The sequence below is a fragment of the Lagenorhynchus albirostris genome, chromosome 18, assembly GCF_949774975.1.
Source record: "Lagenorhynchus albirostris chromosome 18, mLagAlb1.1, whole genome shotgun sequence".
Classification (NCBI taxonomy): Eukaryota; Metazoa; Chordata; class Mammalia; order Artiodactyla; family Delphinidae; genus Lagenorhynchus; species Lagenorhynchus albirostris.
Window position 1 is genome coordinate 42,365,520 of NC_083112.1, and position 22,455 is coordinate 42,387,974.

Here is a 22,455-nt window from a genome sequence, read left to right on the forward strand (position 1 = left end):
TGCCTTTTAATATGTTGGAGAGAGTATTAAAGAGAATAGATGGATATTATTTATGAAAGTTTGAGAGGCTTATAAAATGTGATTTATTGTAAATAATTCATGATGCACTTTGCATTACTAAAAAATATGTTTTTTTTTCAAATTTACTCTTTGGATATAAATAGCCATGCATGGTAGTCAAACTTTAAGAGATAATTTAATATTTTGTGCAGTTTTTTGCATCTGTTTGTCTCTGCATAAACAAAACATGTAAAATTTCTCCAGAAATTTTTCATATATTTTCTGTTATGGTTCCAAAAAAATGATAGTAATCTCTTCAAAGTTTATAGGAATTTAATTTTACTTAGAAATTATTTTATTTTATTATAGAATCAGTTTTGTTGCTTTTGGTAAATTTGTGACTAAATGGAATAAGGCAATGAAAAAAAAGATAATCAGGTAAATATTAAAATCAACCAATTCAAATAGGCGATGTTATGATAAATAACTCTCCTTTCAGATCTACATAGACAGTAACACAGACAGAGGATAGAGAGGTGAGTCCAGAAAATTAAAGCTAAGAAATACTGCAATTGAAAAAATATATATGTAAGTAAGGAACAAGATAATTCAAGAGTGATAATATAAACATTTTTTGACTTTAAAATTGTGTCTTGGAGGTGAAAATATCATGGCCTTTTTTTGAGATAATTTCTATAATGAAAGAACTTTAAAGAAGGACACAATCAGACTGCTGGTTCCCATTGTGTATTATTCTGGATAGCTAAGGTTATGTTGAGGCTTAAAAACAAACAACAGTAACAACAAAACTATATAGTAATTTCATATTATAACAAAGTTTTGTTTCTATGTTTTGTTACTATGCAAAGTCAACTGTGACTCCAAACAATTTTCAGGCAGTTCAAAGACACCTGCTTGTGTTTCTGCCCTTTTACTAAGAGGCATCTTACATGATTATTCCAGGAGAGAAGGAAAGTCTCACATAGGAAATCAGATCCTTGGCTTGGAAGTTGTTTACATTCACAACCAATTAGCAAGAATTTGTCATGCAGCCCCACCCAGCTGCAAGGGGACTGAGAAATGTACTTTTCTATGTATCCACAAGAGAAAGAGAATCAGATATTGTAAACCACAGAATTCCTTTAACAACCTAAAACATATGGATATGGATATGATGGTTTTCTCTGTATATACAGTCTCTCTGGGAGTATCATGCTATATTGCAACTACTAGCATTTATAATTTTTTTCTTAACCTGTCCTGAAAAATCTTACTATGATAATAATGATCTTTAATGTAAAGATCCATTTCTCAACACTGACCCCACCCTAGAAAAATCAGGAATTCAAACATCATGTATAAACTTTAAAGTTGTGTGATCATTACATGAAAAGTTGCATCCTTTCACTCGCTATCACGAAGTTGAAATTGCATATTTGTCATTTCTATCATTGGATGTGTTGTTTGAACATCCTGATACTGATTACTGAGCACACTACTCCCTCTAGAGCTTGACCTTCTAGAGTTTCTTTTCCCATTCTTTCCCATCTATCCATCTCTCTTTTTTCCACATTCAAATTTCTTTCAAATTATGTCTCAGAATCACTTTTGTATATGCAAAATTAGTACTACGGATGAGAATGTATGGACTGCTCTGAAATTGAGGGTATTTTTTCTTCTCTTTAAAAATCATCTCACTTCCTTAGAAATCAGTTCTAGGCAACACTGTGTTAGTGTTGGGTAGTTTAAGTTTGTACCTAAATAAAATATTCTTTAAGCAGATCCTGGCATAAAACTATAAAATTTATGTTAGTTATTATTGTTGTTACAAACAAATAGCATTCCATATGCTTTTACTCTTATTCAACACTTTATCACATGTAAAATTTTGTCAAAATTAAATTGTATTTTTTCTCAAATTTTATTGAGATTTTTATAGTTTATATTTTAAGAGTTTTCAACATCTTATTGTTTCATACTTATGTTAGCACCACTTATTTAGACTTTTTGTAAATGATACCAAATTCATTGATATTCTATGTTTATTTTACAAATATTTTTCCCATTATTGTCAATTCATATCCTGTAGTCTCTAATTTTTTCCTAAAAGGATTATAGAAATAGCATACTTTCTGACTCCTTGTGTGTCAGTGAATGCCCTTTTCTCATCTTCCCTGAACAGGTCATAACCTGTCACAGAGGGCATGCAAACATTTTCTTCACATAATGCTGATAATCAGCTCTTATCTTCTGGCATTGTGTTGAACAATCTAATGTCAACCTCACCATTTCTTTATTTTTTTTTTTTTTTTTTTTACCATTTCTTCATTTTGATTGTAGGGTTTCTTCTTTCTCTTTTTTTTAAAGCACCAGTATCTAATTACAAATTCGTCTTCATCGATATTACCTATCATTGTCAACTCATTTGATCTCTTTACTAAAATCTTTGTTCAGATAGAGAACTTTTAATTTAAAACAATGTCCATATTTCCTTGTTCATGCTAATTATTGTTTGGTTACCTCTCCTAACACACTCCTTACCTATTCACTTTTTTCACACATTTTGTTTTTTACTCAGACACTTCAAACACATCCTTGCCTAAAGGTCTTACATTTACTTTTGCTTTTGTCTGTAACACTCCTCTATTTGATAGTCACATGCCCAGTTTCTATCAGTTTCTGCTCCAGTGTCACTTTCAGATAACACAGATACTTTCACAAAACTAGAAGATCAACATTCATTTACACAAATATTCACACTCCCAATACTCTTTATAACCTTGCCTTTCTTAATTTCACAGAACTTCTCATATAACGCTCCTGTTATGTGTTTATTTTAATTTTTTGTGTAATTATTCCTGCCATTGCATACACAAGATGAGCTCCTTAAGACTACTTTCATCATTTTTTTTTCTTCTCAAGTTGATCATGCTATCTCCAACTCTGAGAGAGGTTTCTGGAATATATAAATACTTTTAGATGATAAATGAACTGATGAATGGATGTATTAATGAACAACAGATGGGTGAATGAATTATTTCCTCACTTTACACCTGACAGAATACAAATTACGCAAGTGTAGGATCTCATCATTTTTCTTCATATTTGTTCATTTTACCGTCATTAAAAAATGTATTTTGGGACTTTCCTGGTAGTCCAGTGGCTGGGACTCTGTGCTCCCAGTGCAGGGGACCTGGGTTCGATCCCTGGTCAGGGAACTGGATCCTACATGCTGCAACAAAGATCCCGAGTGCCACAACTGAGACCTGACGTAGCCAAAAATAAATATTTTTTAATGTATATTTTTCCTTTGGTTATGGAAAATAGCTCCACCTGGCCCTTCTCATTACTTTTTGTGTGTGTGTGGGGGGGGGGGGGTACACGAGCCTCTCACTGTTGTGGCCTTTCCCATTGTGGAGCACAGGCTCCGGACACACAGGTTCAGTGGTCATAGCTCATGGGCCCAGCTGCTCCGTGTCATGTGGGATCTTCCCGGACCAGGGCACGAACCCACGTCCCCTGCATCAGCAGGCAGACTCTCAACCACTGTGCCACCAAGGAAGCCCTCTAATTAATTTTTATTCTCCAATTTGCTGCTGATTTATGCTAATGCATTTTCATATTTGTCTGTATGTTTTTTATCTATAAGGAATCTATCCATAACTCAAGTTATTGATTATGTAGCCTTATACTTTTACTGTGTTAATGCAATGTCTCCTTGAGCAAAGTTGAAAATATGAATTAAAGTGAGATTACAAATGAATTCAAGTGGTAGAGTAAAACCTGATATAATGGATCAATCATTGCTAAAACTTTGGACTTTGTGTTTATGCTCTTTTAGAGGCCCCATCATTACTTTATTCAATAAATCTTTATCTTACAAGAATATCCTCACAAAGAATCACCATTTACTTAGTGCATCACCAATGTTAATTTGAAAAGTCACAGAGACCACAATGGTCTAATTTCCATTAACTCCAGCACCAGAAATTTTTCTAATCAAATTAGAAAAATTTGATTTGTCTTTTTAATTAAATTTAATGCTAACTGTTAATTTGACTAACTGTTCCACAGTATACAGTAGTCTCCAATCTATGAATTTCTAAATTCAGTAATTTTGTGAGATTTTATCAAGTATTAAAATAGACTTTTCCTTTTTATATGGTACATCATTAGCTGGTTTGAAATTTCCTGTCTCTGATCTTTCCAGTTTTGTCAAATTGACAAAATGGCCAGATTTTAAATAGAATAAGAATGTAAAATTTTTGTAATAAGAGAAGAAATTTAATATTTACCACATGTCCAGAACATAATAGGTCAAACTTTTAAAGTAGTGACCATAGATAAAAGAGTAAAAATTTTAACAATTATAACAGCTAATATGTACTGGTCCTTAAATAAGTTACAACTTTTATATGTAAAACAAAATTCACGTTTATTTTTTTCATTAAATACTTATGATAATTCCATGGAGAGTGTTTTTTCATTTGTTTGTTTTTGTTTTTGTTTTTTACCTTACAAAAGAGGGTAGTTAGGGTCATGAAATGTAAATAATGGGCACAAAGCACAAAGTAATGATTTTGTATCTGGCAACACCATATTTTGAATTCAGATCTGTCTCCACATAGAACCCATGTTTTATTTACTTCCACTTACCGAATTTTATCTACTATACTGCTCCATATAATCATTCATTTCTTTTACATGAGCAACAATTGTTTCAATATTGATGATGTAAAATCTTACTTTTAATGTGAATGTCTTTTTTTTAATCACTTTTTTTTTTACATCTTTATTGGAGTATAATTGCTTTACAATGGTGTGTTAGTTTCTGCTTCATAACAAAGTGAATCAGTTATACATAAACATATGTTCCCATATCTCTTCCCAATAGAGTCTACCTCCCTCCCACCCTCCCTATCCCACCCCTCCAGGCGGTCACAAAGCACCGAGCTGATCTCCCTGTGCTATGCGGCTGCTTCCCACTAGCTATCTACCTTATGTTTGTTAGTGTATATATGTCCATGCCTCTCTCTCGCTTTGTCACAGCTTATGCTTCCCACTCCCCATATCCTCAAGTCCATTCTCTAGTAGGTCTGTGTCTTTATTCCTGTCTTACCCCTAGGTTCTTCATGACATTTTTTTGGTGAAAGTCTTCTTTTCTCTTATTTGAGTAGAAAAAATATAGAGGGAAAAAGGTAGTTCCAAAAAAAGAAATTCAGGTTCTCAAATACTATGAAGGACTACTCAGGAAATGCAAACTAGGATAATTTTTCAATTGTTTTTCATATAAATAACAATAACAGCAATAATAATAATGATTTTTTCATTTCTTGAGAATTTATTGTCATATATTAATCAATTATTCTAGTATATCTCCCTTTCAGCATTTAGTATACCCTTACAAGAAATTTAATATTTTATAGATTAAGAAACTCAGACACAAATGTGTGAGAGTTTGTGTGTGTGAGTATTTACATTCACACATTCCCTTTTTCTTACTTATGGAATATACCAAGTTTTCTGCTTCTTAACCTGAATGGTACAAATGAGTTTATATATCTGTGTCAGCACTTTGGTGTACTATGAACAGTCCAGCAGTTTGTGGACTAACAAATTTTGACCAATGTTTTCTGTTTGTTTTGGCTACAACTAAGAATACATTCTGACATAGGTACATCAGGGATAACTCTGCACTAACCAGATTGTATAAAGTGATAAACAGTGTAATAAAACTATAAAACTATAAAACTCATATCTAGGATCAACGAAATAATGTACGTTACAATATATCTGACAATATATCAGAAATTACAGGCAGAGCAGTAAAAAATTCTAGGGCATAGTTGCACAAAGCTGAAGTGCATTTAAACTAACCATGAATGCTTTAAAAAGTTTATGAAAAATCATGTTACTCTCATAATGATTATTACATGTACAGGTTGTTTTTAATATCATGCTGCACTGTTATACTCTATTTATGAATGTTTTGTTAGTTTAAAGTATCCTGCAAAGTTTTTAACATTCAAAGTAGTCAAAGATGATAAAGACGCTAAAATTTGTCATGGTGTATAATCTACAATATTCCTGATTATCTTTGAAGGGGTTTCAACAACATCTTAGATGGACAAGAAACTGTCTTAATCCAGTGGTTTATAAATTAACTTTTAATATTTTTAAATTTGTGTATTTTTCTTCAAAGCATTGACTTTGCCAAGAACAGTTACCCTCCAATATCTTGATTTTCAAACTCATATTCCTCACAGAAGACATAAGTAGTTTTCTTATCAATATAGAATGATGACAAAAAAATTAATCAAGTCAATAAAGCATTAAGTAATAGTTATTACCAAATGATTGAGATAGTCCAATCCCCAGAGACCAGTCATATTTGAAAACACTTGTTATAGCATTCACTTTCTCTTTCCAACTTAGGAGCCAATGCTTAAACCCCTCCTCATCGTCTCATTTGTTAGACTTTTATTTTGGATTCAACCCTGAGTAATCTATTGTCAAACAAATGGAATATTCAGAAAAAATTATTTTGCAGATATGTTAATAAGTGGAAATAGGTAATGTTCTTTAAAAATCATAGTTTATTAATCACCTGGAATTTATTCAAGTCCTTTATACATCTGACAACAAAATTAGAGTTGTTCATAGTATTTTTTTCTCTGAAAAATATGATATGTGCCTTTATAATAATTATTGTTGGTAGTTCTAGTCATCTGAAGTTAATATAATTTCATGTATTAGTTTCCTAAAAGCTACATCTCTAAAATTAGAAATTATTTCTTTCATGAAGAAAGTGAATTTCAACAACATAATTTAACATTTTGAAATATAAAATATTAAATAATTTGGTATTATATTGGAGAAAATAGCTGACATTTGGGTAGATGTTATAATATGAGCAGTTTAATGTATCAGTTGAAATCTCAGGATTTGAATTCAAACAGATCTTGGTTTAATGTGAAGCTATATTATTTTCAATTTCCACACTTCATTCTATTCATTAATTAAATGGGAATAACTGTCCTACAATGTGAATTATTATAATAACGCACATGTATAATATTATTATACATTATTTGATCGTACACACATATATCCTACACAATATTCATTTATGTATTAGTTTCTTGTTACTGCTGCAGAAATTACCACAAACTTAGTGGCTTAAAACAAGACAAATGTATTATTTTATAATTCTGGTTGTCAGAAGTCCAAAATGGCTTTCACTGGGCTAAAATCAAGGTGTTGACAGGACTATGTTTCTTTCTGGAAGCTTTAGAGAACAATCCACGTTCTTGCTTTAACTTCTAGAGGTCACCTGCATTCCCTGTCTTGTGGGTCTCTTTCATCTTTAAAATCAGCAATAGCAGGTAAAGTCTTTCTCACATTACATCACTCTGATACTGACAACACCTCTCTTGCATCCCTCTTTCATTTGTAAGGACTCTTGCAATTACACGGTGCCCATGTGGAATCCAAGTTAAATGATTATATGATCCAACTTAGATGATTAGCAACCTTAATTTTATCTGCAACCTTAGTATCTGTGATACTGTTATTACATTTTTTCTATTTTTTAAATCACAATAATGGAGCTACAAACCCCAGTATCAAACCACAATAGAATTTATTGCTCTCATATCTGGGAGAGTTGTCAAAACAGCTCTGCTGCTCTTGGTTAAGCTCATTCAAATGCTATTAGTAAGCTCTTTCTGGTCTAATCTGAAATGACTTTAGCTGGAACATTCTGGACATGTCTATTTACATGTTTTTATTCTCCATCAGACTACCTAGGGAGATTGTCACAAAAATTCCTGATAAGAAGGAGTGAGAGCAAGCCCAGTCAGATGTATGTCTATTAGTCTTCTGTTTAGGTCGATTTGCTAACATCTCATTGATAAAAAAGTGACAAGACTGAATATAAGATCAGATTAACTACAAAGTTATATGGTGAATGGTGAGAGGAAAGAAAGAATGAGGAATTAGGGCCATTTTTGCAATCTATGACTAAGGCATTTAGCTATATTAAAGACTTTTAACTTAGAAAGGTAGCATATTTAATGCAATATACATATCAGGCAATTCTAGGAAATAGGGAATCAATTGGGTTAAGAAAAAGTCATTTTAGTTAATATTACTTTACTTGGATGATTAAACCATCACTTTATTGTGTTTGATCTTTTCAAAGAACTGGTTGATTTTCTTTATTTTATGTTTCATTTATTTCTGCACTAAACTATTATGTTTTTCCTTCTTGTTTTAGGTTTAGTTTGTTCTTTATCCAATGTATTAAGGTGAAAGATGAGGTTGTTGTTTTGAGATCTCTCTCTCTCTCTCTCTACATAGATGTTCACAGCTATAATTTTCTCTCTAAGCATTGATTTTATACTGTATTCCATAATGCTCTCCATAAATTTTAGTATGTTATGTTTTTATCTTCATTCATTCACTCATTTCAAAGTATTTTCTAACTTCCTTTTCTAACTTGGCTTCTTCTTTGACTCATTGGTTATTTAGGATTATTTTTAGAATCTCTAGTTATATGTGAATTTTCCCAATTTCCTTCCATTATTGATTTCCAGTTTCATTCTATTTAGGCTAGAGAATATACTTTCTATAATTCCAATCTTTCTTATGTTTTCTGAGTTTTTTTGGTCTAATATACACTCTATCCTAGAAAATGTTCTATGTACACTTGTGAAAGAATATGCATTCTACAGTTGTTAGTTGAAATGTTCTATTGACTTCAGTGAGGTCCAGTTGTTTATAGTGTTGTTCATGGCTCATTTCTTTGTTGTTCTTTTGCTAGGTATTCAATTATTAAAAGTGTGGTATTGAAGTCAACAACTTATATTATTGAATTGTCTACTTTTCCCTTTAATTCTGTCATCTTTTGTCTCATATATTTTGGGGCTCTGTTGTTAGGTATACATATGTTTATAACTGTCATGTTTTATGGATGGATTGATGCTTTTTATAATAATTATAAGATGTCACTTGTCTCTAGCAACAACAGTTATATTAAAGTTTAGGGGTTCTCCTATTCATCTACCCACTGCAGTTTTTTTGTTTGTTTGTTTTTTCTTGGTTACTGTTTGCATGATAGATTTTTACCCATCTTTTTACTTTCAAATTATTTTTTCCTTCAAATCTCAGGTGTGTATCCTGTAGACAGCATGTAAATGGATGATGTTTCCTCATCCTTTTGGCTCATCTCTGAATTTAATTGGCATATTTAATCAAATTACATTTAATACAATTACAATATAAGATCTTTTTTGCCATTTTGCTACCTGTTTTCTTTATGTCTTATGTGTTTCTCTTCCTCTATTTCTCCATTGTAGTCTTCACTTGACTTCATTTCAAATTTTTGGTTAATTTCCAGTTTTCTGAAAATCTTACAAAATTTTTATAAGTGTATATGCTACTTCTATTAGTGAAAATTTTTAGAGGTCCTTACTCCACCATTTTTTATAATGTCATTTGCATCATTAGATTTTGTTTTTTACTCTCTACTGCAACAATTTCTACAGTATAAATGCATACTGATATTTTTCCATCTTATGAGATAAATACTCTTGAACCCATTATCCTGACAGCTGTTCTCCAAATACTTTTAACAGCTCCTCAGAATTTCTTTCTGTTCTTGCTCTTCTCTATCGTTCTCCTACTATCTTCTCTGAAATCAGATATTCTCTTTCAGCACTCCACCAAAATTGCACCTGTCATGGTCATCTGAACTGCATGCTACTATATAAAATATTTATATTATGGAACATATTTTACACATTATACTTAGTTCTTATCTTACTTAACTACTCAGTAAAATTTGGTGAAAAGCAGCACTTTCTGCTCCTAGATAAAAATTTTAGTTTGTCTTCTGGGACACTCCACTCTGGTGGTTTTCCTTGTGCTACACTTATCACTCCTTGTAGATATTATCTAATTGTTCTCTCTCTTTACCCCAGTGATTGTTACTGAAAAACACTGAGAATCAGTCCTTGATCTTCACTATGTATACCCTCTCTTAATGATGACTTTCTCTCATGTTACGTATATGCTGACAACCCTCAAATTATATACCTAGCACAGGTTTTTCTCTCATATTTAGATAAATAACTGTTCTATCTGCACTTTTCCTCATTTTACATAATGATAACTATATCCTTCAAGTGACTCAGATCTTTCTTTTCTTGACATGGTTTCATAGAGGCTGACAGAAGACACAGGCTCTGGAGTCAAATAAAAATAGCTTTATTATTCATAGCACAGCAAAAAGCATGAACTTCATGTTGACTTTGGTTGTTTTGTTCCCCAAGTATATTCAGGGAAATATGGATAAAAGACTAGAAGGCTGATGAAATCATAATGATTTTGTATCACAACTGAGGAACCCAAAGCTTTTATACAGTGCTACGAGGAAGAATGCCTTGCCTTTGTCTGGAAGGAAAATATTTTTACTACAGTTTCCAGGAAATGAGTCTAATTTCTCCCCAAAAAAGAGGAATTTTTAAATTGTTCTTCAAAAGTAGAATGCATAAGTTATGGTTTATTCATACAATAGACTATTATACATGTATGCAAATAAATAAACTGTAAGTGTAAGCAACATATGATGAAACATTTTTAATGTTGAGGACATGATCATGATACAGGAAATTATGAGTTTATTAATTATCTATTCACTTTGGGTTAAAACAGGCAAAACCTCAAGCTGTTTACCACCCAAATATGTATAAATAAATAGTCCAGAACAAAAGCAGGTGCAAGATATATATATATGCCAGGTAGAATTTTCTCCCAACTGAGTGAATGTACAAGTATTTTATTCATCTTTATAATGGGTTTCATGTGTTTTTTTGCATTGATTTATAATGGTTTCTGGTAAGCTATGGATTATGTATTTGGAAAACTTTTGTTTATATATTTTTTGGTTCCTTTTATGCTCTGCTCTCAAAGACTATATTCTTGAAGATAATCTAAATGAAAACCTTAGATCATAATCTACCTATTGGGAAGGACATATATTTTAATATTCAAAGCCCTAGATTTAAATCCTGTTATTGTATAATTTATGGCATATGTTTATAAACCCTAAATATTATTTGATGAATAAGACTAACAATACACATTTGCCAATATTCTTGTTAGGATAAAAGGAGGTAGACTTTACAAATGTCCAACTTAAAAACAGTGTTTTAATTACAATTACATTCTAGAAAACTTTAATTGTTTTCACATCTGTAGTTAATTGGTTTGCAATGGAAGTTTCCTAACATATACCAGCAAATTGCTAAGTGCAAATCCTAGCATAAATGACAGCAAAACAGACAAAGCAAAAACCAAACAAAGAAGTCACAGAAAAAGAAAACTACAGGTCAATATCACTGATTAACATAGAAAGAAAAATCCTCAACAAAGTCCTAGCAAACAGAATACAACAGCACATTAAAGGGATCATACACCATGATCAAGTGGGGTTTATCCCAGGAATGCAGGGATTCTTCAATATATGCAAATCAATGTGATACACCATATTAACAAGTTGAAGGATAAAATCATATGATAATCTCAATGGATGAAGAAAAACTTTTGACAAAATTCAACACTCATTTATGATAAAAACTGTCCTGAAAATGGGCATAGAGGGAACTTACCTCAACATAATAAAGGCCGTATATGACAAAACCACAGCCAACATCATTCTCAATGGTGAAAAACTGAAAACATTTCCTCTAAGATCAGGAATAAGATACAGTTGCCCACTCTCACCACTATTATTCAACATAGTTTAGGAAGTTTTACCCATAGCAATCAAAGAAGAAAAAGAAATAAAAGGAATTCAAATCAGAATAGTAGTAAAACTGTCACTGTTTTTAGGTGACATGATACTATACATAGAGAATCCTAAACAAGCTAATAGAAAACTACTAGAGCTAATCAATGAATTTGGTAAAGTAGCAGAATATAAAATTAATGCACAGAAATCTCTTATATTCCTATACACTAACAATGAAAAATCTCAAAGAGCAATTAAGGAAATACTCCCATTTACCATTGCAACAAAAGAACAAAGCACGTATGAATAAACCTATCTAAGGAAAAAAAAAAACTCCTGTATGCAGAAAACTATAAGACACTGATGAAAGAAATCAAAGGTGTCATGAACAGATGGAGAGATATACCATGTTCTTTAATTGGAAGAATCAATATTGTGAAAATGATTATGCTATCCAAAGCAATCTACAGATTCAATGTAATCCCTACCAAATTACCAATGTCATTTTTCACAAAACTAGAAAAAAAATTTTCATAGTTTGTATGGAAACACAAAAGATCCCGAATAGTCAAAGTAATCTTGAGAAAGAAAAATGGAGCTAGAGAAATCAGGCTGCCTGGCTTCAGACTATACTACAAAGCTACAGTAATTAAGACAGTATGATACTGGCATTAAAACAGAAATATAGATCAATGGAACAGGATAGAAAGCCCTGAGATGAACCCACGCACATATGCTCACCTTATCTTTGATAAAGGAGGCAAAAATATACAATGGAGAAAAGATAGCCTCTTCAATAAGTGGTGCTGGGAAAACTGGACAGGTACATATAAAAGTATGAGATTAGATCACTCCCTAACAACATACACAAAAATAAACTCAAAATGGATTAAAGACCTAAATGTAAGGCCAGAAACTATCAAACTCTTAGAGGAAAACATAGGCAGAACACTATGACATAAATCACAGCAAGATCCTTTTTGACCCACCTCCTAGAAAAATGGAAATAAAAACAAAAATAAACAATTGGACTTAATGAAACTTAAAAGCTTTTGCACGGCAAAAAAAAAAAAACAACAAAAACAAAAACATAAACAAGATGAAAAGACAACACTTAGAATGGGAGAAAATATTTACAAGCAAAGTAACTAAGCATTAATCTCCAAAATATACAAGCAGCTCATGCAGCTCAATATCAATAAAAATAAACAACCCAATCCAAAAATGGGCAGAAGACCTAAATGGACATTTCTCAAAAAAAAATATACAGATGGCCAAGAGGCACAGGAATGGATGTTCAAAATCATTAATTATTAGAAAAATGCAAATCAAAACCACAATAAGGTATCAGCTCACACCAGTCAGAATGGCCATCATCAAAAAATCTAAAAACAATAAATGCTGGAGAGGGTGTGGAGAAAAGGGAACCCTCTTGCACTGTTGGTGGGAATGTAAATTGATACAGCCACTATGGAGAACCGTATAAAAGTTCCTTAAAAATCTAAAAATAGAACTACCATATGACCCAGCAATCCTACTACTGGGCATATACCCTGAGAAAACCATAATTCAAAAAGAGTCGTGTAGCACAATATTCATTTTAGCACTATTTACAATAGCCAGCACATGACTATGTGTCCATCAATAGATGAATGGATAAAGAAGATGTGGCACATATATACAATGGAATATTACTGAGCCATAAAAAACATGAGATTGAGATTTTTGCAGTGAGGTGGATTTACCTAGAGTCTGTCATACAGAGTGAAGTAAGTCAGAAAGAGAAAAACTAATACTGTATGCTAACACATAGGTATGGAATATAATATATATATATATTATATATATATATATATATATATATATATATATATATATATATATGGTTCTGATGAACCTAGGGGCAGGACAGAAATAAAGATGCAGACATAGAGAATGGACTTGAGGACACTGGGTTGTGGGAGGATAAGTTGGAGCGAAGTGAGAGGGTAGTATTTACATATATACACTATCATATGTAAAATAGATAGCTAGTGGGAAACAGCTGCATAGTACAGGGAGATCATCTGGGTGCTTTGTGACCACCTGGAAGAGTGGGATAGGGAGGGTGAGAGGGAGGTTCAAGAGGGAGGGGATGTGGGGATGAATGTGTACATATAGCTGACTCACTTTGTTATACAGCAGAAACTAGCACAACATTTTAAAGAAATTATACTTCAAGATGTTAAAAAAAGATAAATAAATAAATAAACAAACAAACCTATCTTATGGCCAAGCAATTATGCTGATGTTTTGTTTTCTCAAGGACAATGAAAACCTATGTACAAAAAGTATCATGCAAAAAGTAGCATAATACCTTTATTCACAATAGAAAAAACTGGGGGAAAATATCAAATATCCTTTAGGGAAGATAAGAAAGCACATTGTGCTATGTTCATGCAATGGGATGTTATGCAGCAATTGAATGGAACCAATGCTGTTACTCAACAATAGTATATTCAATAGAAGAAGCCAAATACAAGAGTACTCCTTATGTGATTTCATTAATATGAAGTTGAATATAGTAGACTACACTAATCTATGACAGTAGAACTCATAACAGTGTATGTTTCTCAGGGTTCAGCAAGAAATGGCTAGAAATGGTGTACAAGAGCTTTCAGAGTTGATGGAAATGCTCTACATGATCATGAGGGGTTAGTGGTTATTTAGTTGTATTTATTTGTCAAAATTCATCAAGCTGTACACTTAAATACATATATTTTATCACACATGTATTACACATAGGTTGAAAAAAATTTAGATAGACAAAGAAATGAGATTTTCCAGGGATGGATATTTTGTCACTGACATTGTTCACAATTGTCAGAACATGGTTATAAGAAAAAGCAGGACAATTTTAGTTAGCTTTATTGCTGTTTTTAAACTCTTTAGAAAAAATTTACTTTCCGTTACCTGCTCCTTGGGCAGATTTCCCCCTCTCTCCTGCACTGCGTACATCACTGCCAATTCCCCACTTCTTGAAATGGTCAAAAAAGAACTTCATAATATGACTCCACTCTGACCTCATAGCCCCACATCCAACTGATTCCTCAACGTTGTGAAGGACAAAACATTCCAGTTGGGATTAAATCCATCCTTTTTCTAGCAGTGAAAAACATCTTGGTTTAGGATGGATCATCCAGAATGATCACAGTCCTCATTAGCATAGTGATCCACTCAGAATGAAAAACAGAATTTGTGTGGGAGAGAATTAGCTTTAACTTGCTTAGGGTTGTAGGGTCTACAGACACGAGGCCTAGAAATGCCTAAGCCATTATTTTGCCATCTGGTAAAGTAATCTGGAATCAAGTGAGAAGAGAGGAAAATATAGTCAAAATAACCACAGAATAGTGCTTTTAAATTAATGAATTTAATCCAGAAGAATTTTTCATGAATTCAGATTTTTTTTAAAAAATGGATTTTTTTTCAAGTTCTTCAAAACTCACTGAAATTATATTTTATTTAAAGGATTGGTTGTTCTAAATTCTGTGTTTGGTTATGAAATGTTAAAAGGTAATACTTAGTATATAAATACCATGCCAAAAAAGATTTGCCTTAGCTTTGTTGATTTCTATTTTCATCTAGTTAATGGAACTTATCTAGCTATATCTTTTACATTTCTACAATTTTTATGTTTTTATCATTTATAGTTATCTCCTTTGCATTTTCTCCCTGACTCATGAGCAACCCACTTTTACAACTATATCTTTATTTCATAATTAATTCTGTGGTTCCTTGGTGCAGAGGTAGATAACAAGAAATAATAGTAAGTTTGCCTCTTATTTTACTTGTGTTCTTATCTCTGGATGCTTATACACAATTACAAATTTAACTAAAAGAGTTGAAGTTTTACCTCCAGTGATCAGCTTGATTTTGTGTGCTGATCACAAGCTGGAGGTCAACATCCAGCTTGCTGACATTTTCATTAAAAAGGGAAAAAAAGAAAATGAAAAAACTTTCAGATTAAATGGAGACACCATGACTCATCAACAATATTTTGCACCAAGATCCCAATAAATTTTCCTGTTTTAGCCTATGGATCAACACACTATTATGATTATGATTATGATTGATGCATACTCTTTTATACATCTCTGAGAGCCCTAAAAAGCCATTATACATTTCTATTTTGGCCATATGACTGTGAATACTGACTCAAACCAGAGATACTCAATAAAGTTTCTGGATATTTTCCTCAAACATTATCATTTTCTAAAGAAAAACATGTTTTCCATATTCACCCACATGTTTAATAAAGCTACTTGTCCCAAATCCCAATTTATTTATTTTTCTTCATTTAACTCAAAATAAAATAATATCTTTATGTACCTAAATCTATAAGTCAAAAGATGATTCAATTATTTGGGTAATTATTTTGAGACCAAATCATAAGTTCATTTTTATATATATGCATATATTTATTAAAAATATTTAATTTAAAGCCTACATACATATGCTCCAATTTTATATTTTCAATGTTCAGAGAGTAACATGGGGTAATTTTATCTAACTACAGAGCCTATGTTTTCTATTCTTGTATTTTCCTTCTTATTTATACCTATCACCATTGGTCAGCACTTATTTACTTCCATCTCCATCCCACAACACTCTTATTAGCTAAATAAATATCCTCAAACTCAAACCTCCATCATTCTAAATTTGTGAGTTTTTCATTCCATAATTGTGCTGTTGAGTGGAAAAATAATCTTTTTAAATAAATGGCCATCTACCACTGGACACTTATAGCAACCATACTATACTTCTTACTTAGCTATTTAATTTCTTTTGTGCAGTGGTACTCTTCCTTAATCATCTCCTTTCCAAGTTCCACTTCCATTCAAAAGTTGATTTCACAAGTCACTTCCAAAACACGCAGTCTTTATGTATTATACTGAAGTTCTTTACTCCTTTTTTTCCAATACAGTTTAAATTTGCACACATTTCCCACCTTAAACAACAAAAATGTTGTCTTCCATTCAAAATTAAGATTACTGAGAAAATATCTCATTTAATAATCAACTAACAAAGATGGATTCGACTATATCTATTCTGCTCCTTAAAGTAACTCTTGCCAAAATCACCAATCTACTTGATGCTAAACTACTCTTACTTAAATTTCTGTTGCATTTGACAAATTTAATCAAATCTACACCTTTGAGTAGATTATTCCATTGGATGAATGAAGAATAATATTCCTCCAATATTTTGTTTAAATATGATGTTAACTATTTGAAGTATGTCTCCCACAAAATATGTTGAATTTCTATTGTCTCCTATTTATGAATATAGTTTTATTTAGGAATAAGATCTTTCCAGATAATCAAGTTGAAGTCATTGTGGTAAGTCCCAGTCAAATATGATTGGTATTTTTAAAAAGGGGGAAATGTGGACACAGACACAGACATGCACAATGGTAAGATGATGTAAGACAAACATGTGACAACAGAGAAGCAGAGATTGATCCAATGATATGCAAGCCAACAATTGCTGACCACCACCAGAGGTAGGATGAGACACTGAAAGAAGGATTCTACTTCCTCGTAGAGTTTCAAAGGGAATATGGCCCTGTTCACACCTTGAGTTCAGATTTCTGAAATCCCCAGAACTGTGAAACATAAATTTCTGTTTTCTTAAGCATTCAGTTTGTTTCCTAGCAAAAGATGGTGTTTCTTTGACATCTGTCCTTGGCTTTCTTCTGTTCTGAATCTTTCTATTCTCCAGTTGTCATCCTATCAATTACAATGCCTGTAATTACCATCTATACTGGGAAAAATCTTTACATGACATTCAAGTCTTTTATTGTTCCAGACTTGTTTTAGAGGTTCATTACTTGACCTGTGCCCCATGTACTCCACTTTATATGCATGCTAGTCTTTTGCCCAAGGACTAAGAGAATTGTATCTTACATCAGAAACCAGCTCTAAAAGCTAGTTGTCTTTGGGGAAACCACTAAACTTTCAAGTATCAGTTTCCAGATCTGCAAAATGAAGTTAGAAAAGTATCCAACAATGCTGTCCTATCAGTCCTCTTACTTGCTCCTTTCATTTGCAGAGCATAACTAGGATTTTCCAATTCTGAGAACTGGGTGTATTGAAAAAAGATCAGCCCTCTAAATGAAGGTAGAAAAATTTATTACATGTACCACCATGTATTTTTATTTCTTAATTGCTCCCTCATCTTGCACTTCATAAAGATCCAGATTAAAATGACTAATTAGAGAAATAAAGTGTTGACAGAAGCACAAATTTCCAAATAGCTGATTATTGTTGACCTCTAGCAATAATTTTTACATGTAACCATTTAAAATAGGTTTGATTTATGATTTAATCATTCCCAATGAATATTAAAAATTGAAAAATTAGTATGTATCTATTTTGATGCATTTAATAGATTTCTACCGAGACACAATTCAATATTTATCATCAAATATGTTAATACAGTTTCTGAATATGACATATTTTTTCCTAATTGTTCAAAAACTGCATATTCTCTCTTGATATATTTAAACTACTCAGAATTTTGTTGTTGATTATATTTTGTTTGTTTGTTTTTGCACTAGTATTTGTCCTCAGTATTGTTGGATCAGTAAATATTCAGTTTTTGAAGCCCATGCACAGAGTTAAGTAGTTTAATTGTTGAACAATTTCCAAGAATTTTAGTTGGAGCTTAGAAGTATATATATATAGGACAAAATAAAAATGCATTAATAGAAATTATAAAGCTTACTGGTTCCACCTAGTGGCAATGCAAAGCAAATTAAAATTATCACTAAAATTATATTAAAATGTTATAAAACCTTTTAAAAGTTTACTTATATGACCTTTCTATAAAGGTGGATATTCAATGTTGAAAATAATACCCACTATTTTAAAAATGCATATAAATGAATTTTGGATTTCTATTACAATTCTTTTCTAGTAAAATAAAGTTTTTTATTATTTTAGAAGAGCTGTCTGAGCAATAAAAAGCTAACTGAAATAGTATCTCTTGGTAATTATAAAGGTTTTTATGGTTTAATTTTTTCTACTAATTAAGAATATGTTTTCCATTCTATGTCTATTAAATGCCATTCATTCAACTGCTGGGACCTAAGTAAATAGCCAAAAAATGTCTGTAAATGATCAAACACAAAAATACATAAGTCTGGAAGATAATATAATACTTCTTATACAGAAATTCATCTTTATTATAAGCTAATAAAATATATGAAGTACTTTCAATAGCTAATCATTTTATTAGCAAAAGCCCTGTATTTTCTACAAAGCAATGTTTAAGCAGATGAAATATTAGCAAAAGACCTGTATTTTCTACAAAACAATGTTCAAGCAATAAATATAATGATTTAAATAAATTATGTTTCCTTTAAATTGAATAATCAGTTATGGTAACCTCCCTAATTGATTTATCATCATAAAATATGATAAAATAATGATATATGAATAAAATCCAGTATAAATTTAAATTTTTTCCAATATAAACATCATTAGAACACCTGTCATAGAAAAGTATTTTTCTTCTGCTTTAAAAGCACATTTGGGATTCTTATGAAAGCTATTCATGTGTTAACAACTAAATACATTTTTATTGTCTCTTTAATGTCTGCAAAACATCAAACTGCACATAACATGTTTTACCATAGAGAAATCTTTCCAGTTTCGTTATGATAGACTAAGTTTTATATGATATGTGAAAATATCCGATCTATATATAAAATATATTGCTAAGAAAAAGAACCTTACCATATATTGTTGACTAATATTTTAGATATTTTAAGAGAAGAAAATAAAAGTAGAACTCAACTGAATATTCTTTTTTTCAGATAGAAATAATATGGTACAACAAGCAAAAGTAATAAAATCCTCAGTATGTCAAATTTCAATATTGCTTCTTTAATTAATTTTACATATAAAAGCAAAACACTTAAAAACCATTCTGTGGTTGCAATTTACTTTACCATTTTTACCTTTACAGCTCACTGTAGATAAGCAACCAACGTCCTTTTACAACTATCACACTGTGAGGATTTAATGTTGCTGCTATTAAACATCAGAGGAGAAATAATGGGTGAAAATATCATTATCATTTATTCTCATCATAATTTTATATTAAATAACATTTAATCATGAAGGGTCCAAGCAAAGGTATGTAATATGTCATTTGGACTTATAAGAATACTAATCCATACACTTAATTAATATAATATGGATTGCTTATATTTCATTATATATGTATAATTGATGTTCATTTTAAAATCATATTGTATAATCCTATTACTTGGTGACAAGGAAAATTAGAAATCTAAGTATCATGACTAAGGAACCTTCAATATGGCAGAGGAGTTAGAGGTGAAGATCACCTTCCTCCACACAAATACATCAAAAATACATCTACATGTTTAACAACTCCTACAGAACACCTACTGAAGGCAGGCAGAAGACCTCAGACTTCTAAAAAGGCAAGAAACTCCCCACCTATCTGGGTAGGGCAAAAGAAAAAAGAAAAACCAGAGACAAAAGAATAAGGACAAGACCTGCACCTCTGGGAGGGAGTCGTGAAGGAAGAAAAGTTTCCACACACTAGGAAGGCCCTTCACTGGTGGAGATGGAGTAGTGTGGGGGGAAGCTTCAGAGCCATGGAGGAGAGTGCAGCAACAGTGGTGCAGAGAGCAAAGTGGAGAGATTCCCGCACAGAGGATCAGTGTCAACCAGCACTTACCAGCCTAAGAGGCTTGTCTACTCACCTGCTGGGGAGGATCAGGGCTGGGAGCTGAGGCTCAGGCTTCAGAGGTCAGATCCCAGAGAGAGGACTGGGGTGGGCTGCATGAACACAGACTGAAGGGGGCTAGTGAACCACAACTAGCCAGGAATGAGTCCAGGAAAAAGTCTGGAACTGCCTAAGAGGCAAGAGGCGATTGTTTCAGGATGTGCAAGAAGAGGGGATTAAGAGCACCAACTAAACGAGCTCCAGAGATGGGTGCGAGCAGTAGCTTTCAGTGTGGGCATCATAGACAGGCATGAAACACTAAGACTCCTGCTGCAGCCACCAAGAATCCTGTGTGCAGACACAGGTCACTATCCACACTTACCATCTCAGGAGTCTGTGCAGCCGGCCACTGCCAGGGTCCCGTGATACAGGGACAACTTCCCCAGGAGAACACATGGCATGCCTCAGGCTGTTGCAACTTCATGCTGGCCTCTGCTGCTGAAGGCTCACCCCGCATACCATACACCTCACCCTCCCTGGACTGAGTGAGCCAGAGCCATGGAATCAGCCACTCCTTTAACCCCCTCCTGTCTAGGTGGGAAATAGATGCCCTCAGGTGACTTATAGGGAGAGGACAAAGTTTAAATTTGGAGCCAAATCCACAGCTGAACCCCAGGAGCTGAGCGAACAAAGAAGAGAAAAGGACATTTCTCCCAACAGCCTCAAGAGCAGCAGATTAAATCTCCACAAGGAACTTGATGTACCCTGCATCTTTGGAATACCTGAATAGACAATGAATCATCCAAAAATTGAGGCAGTGGACTTTGGGAGCAGCTGTAGACTTGGGGTTTGCTTTCTGCTTCTAATTTTTTTCTAGTTTTATGTTTATCTTAGTTTAGTATTTGGAGCTTATTAACATTGGTAGATTTGTTTATTGATTTGGGTCCTCTCTTCTTTATATATATATATATATATATATATATATATATATATATATATATATATATATATTTGTTGTTGTTTTTCCTATCTCTCTTTTTTGGAGTGTGTATGTGTATACTTCTTTGTGTGATTATGTCTGTATAGCTTTGCTTTTACCATTACTCCTAGGGTTCTCTCTGTCCGTATTTTTATTTTTTCTTTTTAGAATAGGTTTTAGTGTTTGTTATCATAGGTAGATTGTTTTTTTTGAGGGGGGGTTTGGTTGCTCTTTTCTTTCTTTCTTTTATGTTTATTCTATTTTTATTACTTTTTAATTTTAATTATTTTAATAACTTTAGTTTAGTTTCTTTCTTTCTTTCCTTTTTTCTCCCTTTTCTTTTGAGCCATGTGTCTGACAGGGTCTACATGTTCTGGATGGGTGTCATGCCTGTGCCTGTGAGGTTGGAGAGCCGAGTTCAGGACATTTGTCCACAAGAGACCTCCCAGCTCCATGTAATATCAAATGGCAAAATATCTCCAACAAATCTCCTTCTCAATGCTAAGACCCAGCTACACTCAATGACAAGCAAGCTACAGTGCTGGACACCCTAAGTCAAACAACTAGTAAGACAGGAAGACAACCACACCCATTAGCAGAGATGCTGCCTAAAACCATAATAAACTCACAGACACCTCAAAATACACCACTGGTTTTGGTCATGCCCACCAGAAAGACAAGATATGGCCTCATTCACCAAATCACAATCAACAGTCCCCTTAACTAGGTACCCTATACAACAAGCAAACCAGCCTTACCAACCGGGGGAAGAAACCAACAACAATGGGAACTATGAAACTGCAGCCTGTGAAAAGGAGACCCCAAACACGGTAAGTTAAGCAAAATGAGAAGACAGAGAAATACACAGCAGTTGAAGGACCAAGGTAAAAACCCACCAAGCAAAACAAATGAAGAGGAAGTAAGCAGTCTACCTGAAAAA